The sequence below is a fragment of the Mandrillus leucophaeus genome, unplaced genomic scaffold (assembly GCF_000951045.1).
Source record: "Mandrillus leucophaeus isolate KB7577 unplaced genomic scaffold, Mleu.le_1.0 Scaffold241, whole genome shotgun sequence".
Lineage (NCBI taxonomy): Eukaryota > Metazoa > Chordata > Mammalia > Primates > Cercopithecidae > Mandrillus > Mandrillus leucophaeus.
The window spans coordinates 257,875-261,540 of NW_012102488.1; the positions used below are offsets into that span (position 1 = coordinate 257,875).

At 37.2% G+C, this 3,666-nt stretch overlaps 1 protein-coding gene across 2 annotated transcripts in view; it reads right to left on the minus strand.

Moving 5' to 3' along the window:
• Positions 1-3,666, minus strand: part of NRG4 (neuregulin 4) — a 61,237-nt gene that overhangs the window by 14,573 nt on the left and 42,998 nt on the right. The window contains exon 4 of one of the 2 annotated variants that reach the window (XR_001006352.1): positions 203-299. The exons of the other annotated variant lie outside the window; for it this stretch is intronic. The gene's annotated coding sequence lies outside the window, so the exon portion shown is untranslated. The remainder of the gene's footprint in view (positions 1-202; positions 300-3,666) is intronic. 2 annotated transcript variants of the gene reach the window in all.

Sequence of the window (3,666 nt, forward strand, 5' to 3'; positions counted from 1 at the left end):
TATAAAATTATGTTTAAATATTATAAATAATATGTTAATGGGCCTTTCCATTGTAGAAGTGTTTCACTGTTCATGTTTTGGTAAAACTTTAAGGGTTCAGGACCATAAACCAGGAACAGCTGGAAAGACTTACACTCTTAAATCACCAGACACTCAATTAAACCACAGTTCTCAATGGACAGTATTCATGCTGGCATCTTACCTTCCCAGGCTTCAGGTCTCAACAACCTTCTAATGCAGGGAAAATCTCATGCCCCAACTTGGAATAAGACAAAGAGAAGCCAGCATCAGTTCACTTCCTGACAAAAGAAGTTAAGTATTAGAGCTGGGCAAAAGTCACAGTTGTTACTCTGCATGGTATTCCTATGTAGAAAATGAACTCTTACTGATGACATAATGGAGTATTTGCCAGCTGCCTTCCAAAGAAAATAATGGATGATAAAGACAGTAATCAAAAGGATAACCAAAATTTGGAAGCAAATGCATAATTTGGTATAACTTCATTGTATAAGAAGGAAATGAAAAATCTTTAGAGTATACGTTGCCTTTCATTAGCCTTCAGCTTCTTTGAACAGCAATGAGCTAACCTGAGTTAGTTCTGAAAGGTAGTTTCTACTCTTGGATATGTGACACAAATCAGTAAGACAAACTCAGGTAAAGAAAAGTAGACCTCAGAGAGAAGGTAAGTATGTTCCCATAGTTTCATCACCATATCCTGCCATGTGTGCTTATTGTAAGCACAGTGATCTGGCAAAATGTGAGGGTTAAATAAAATTTATACTCTTTTTAAGTTTCATTCTAAGCATGGTGAGGTCAAGAAAGATGTATCAGTTGTTACTGCCAAGAACACTAATGAAGAATCTTTATCAGAAGTAAGGTTACTAAAATAAAAAGTGTTAACAAAATGCATAGCTGAACAGAAGAGTTGTTTCATGCATTTTAAACTGTTCTTTTATTATAAGCTTCAAGGCTGCTATTTCCATGCTTTAAGGTGTTTCTGAAGATCAATCTAATTCTTGATGTTTAAAAGCACGTGGTATGGTGCCAAAAGTCAAAGTAAAGAGGACTTTGTTCTAATTAATATCGCAGAGACATTCTGAACTTTGTTCTTTGAACTACAACCTTCTACTAAATTTACAGATGAAAAGGCAAAGTCTTATCTAATAAGGGTGCCAAGAGCCAGTCTATCTTAACCATTTGATCTTAAGAAAGCCTTAAAAATTTCTGGGATTAATAAAACAATTCATAAAATCCTGGCAACTCCTTTTGAAAACTGAGTTTAGTAAAACACATAGCAAGCTCCAGCAAAATTGCTGAGAGACCAAAATACAATTGAGACAACACGTCCAATGTAGAAGCACAATAAATGTTGGTTTTCAAATTATAAGTGAAACTCAACCTTAATCATTTTACTTTCATATAACTAGCGTTTCATATATTATATGTTTGTACTCTTAAACTGCTTCTCTTAAATTGATTTCAGTCTTTGTTTTATCACCTGACAAATTATAATTCCACCTGTTGAAGGTTGGGGCTGCTACTATTGTAGACAGGGGACAGAGCTGGGTCTCAGCCTAGGCAGCAGGGACGGTCCCAGGTCTGAGCCTGTGACTGTATGGGCAGGTATTGGTTGGGAATGACCCTCAGGGAGGGCCCTGGTGAAACCAGACCTTACCAAGTCACTCTGGATAATTATTCCAATGGTAATTCTTTACCAAGTTAAACCTCCTCCCATCACAGAGTTTCACCTCCACACTGTGCAATGTTTGGCTCTGAAGTGATCCTCTGGATGGGTCACAAGATGCATGGAGGAAAGTGAGATAGCAAGAAAAGGCCTCATCTAGCTAGGGATGCAGGGATAGGTGAAGACAAACTGCCTGCCCCCATGCTTGCTCTGAGAATCTCGTAAGTTCCAGCTGAAATGTTAAAAGATTAGGGCCTGGCTGACCTTGTGTCTAAGTTGGCCAAGAAGTCAAGGATTGCTTCCTGGATTGTTCTCTAAAGAAAGACTGAAGCAGACAACAGAAAAAGATGACCAGGTGTCCTGTCAAATGCACCTTTCTGGGTTATCTGATTCTATAAGTACCTGCGATTTTCACTGTCTTCGAGCTATTTTACAACTCTGTAAATTGTAGAAAACTTATGCTAATGCAAATGAATTTTGTCCAGTATAATACAACAGATTGCCCTGTGGATACCGACTAGTTTCATATCTATTTGTAAATTCATTTCAACATGTCTGATTACCTGTACATATGCTGTCTCTTATACACATCTAGATGTGTATAAGAGACAGTGGTAATTCTTTACCAAGTTAAACCTCCTCCCATCACAGAGTTTCACCTCCACACTGTGCAATGTTTGGCTCTGAAGTGATCCTCTGGATGGGTCACAAGATGCATGGAGGAAAGTGAGACAGCAAGAAAAGGCCTCATCTAGCTAGGGATGCAGGGATAGGTGAAGACAAACTGCCTGCCCCCATGCTTGCTCTGAGAATCTCGTAAGTTCCAGCTGAAATGTTAAAAGATTAGGGCCTGGCTGACCTTGTGTCTAAGTTGGCCAAGAAGTCAAGGATTGCTTCCTGGATTGTTCTCTAAAGAAAGACTGAAGCAGACAACAGAAAAAGATGACCAGGTGTCCTGTCAAATGCACCTTTCTGGGTTATCTGATTCTATAAGTACCTGCGATTTTCACTGTCTTCGAGCTATTTTACAACTCTGTAAATTGTAGAAAACTTATGCTAATGCAAATGAATTTTGTCCAGTATAATACAACAGATTGCCCTGTGGATACCGACTAGTTTCATATCTATTTGTAAATTCATTTCAACATGTCTGATTACCTGTACATATGTGTGTGGTTTGAATTCTCCGTTAAGCCAGTTTTTACATCTATTGGTTCCCTCATTAATCAGTTCCTTATTAACTGTAAAAACAATAAGGGTTTTAGTTTTTATAGCTTGACCATCTCATGATCTTTGTAGAAGGTGATATAGATCTATCCCTATTGGGTGAGAGATGACAGAGAATCTGGTTATACTTTTTAAAAAATTGTCTATTTTCTTTTAGCTCAAATCAATTAAATATGTTATGCCCACTGGGAAGGAGAACACCTCTTTGATTTTGGGCCAGAGAGATTTTGTGTTTCTGTGTTTACTCTTGACTTGTGCCAAACTTGTACACATGAAGCTGTAAGCTCTGTCTCTATGGGTCCAAAATTCAGAAAGGCCTATCCCTCTCATTATGTGAGGTATAATATCCTATCTACAGAGGATATTATTAATTACAGTATAATGTCTCATAAATTCAAGGAGCTCTGTTCTTATTGACTTATAGAGATAAATAAGTTCTTATGTAATTTGAATATTCTTAAAATTCCCAGAAAAAGGAAATTGGACTTCTAATGCTTTAAATGTGCTAAACTCAAATTCTTCTCACCAAAACTAAGAAATATTTTTTAAAAATCTAAGTTCATAATAACAGTAAAATTATGAACAGTGCCACAATAAACATATGTGTGCATGTGTCTTTATAGCAGCATGATTTATAATCCTTTGAGTATATACCCAATAATGGGATTGCTGGGTCAAATGGTATTTCTAGTTCTAGATTCTTGAGGAATCCCCACACTGTCTTCCACAATGGTTGAACTAATTTACACTCCCAC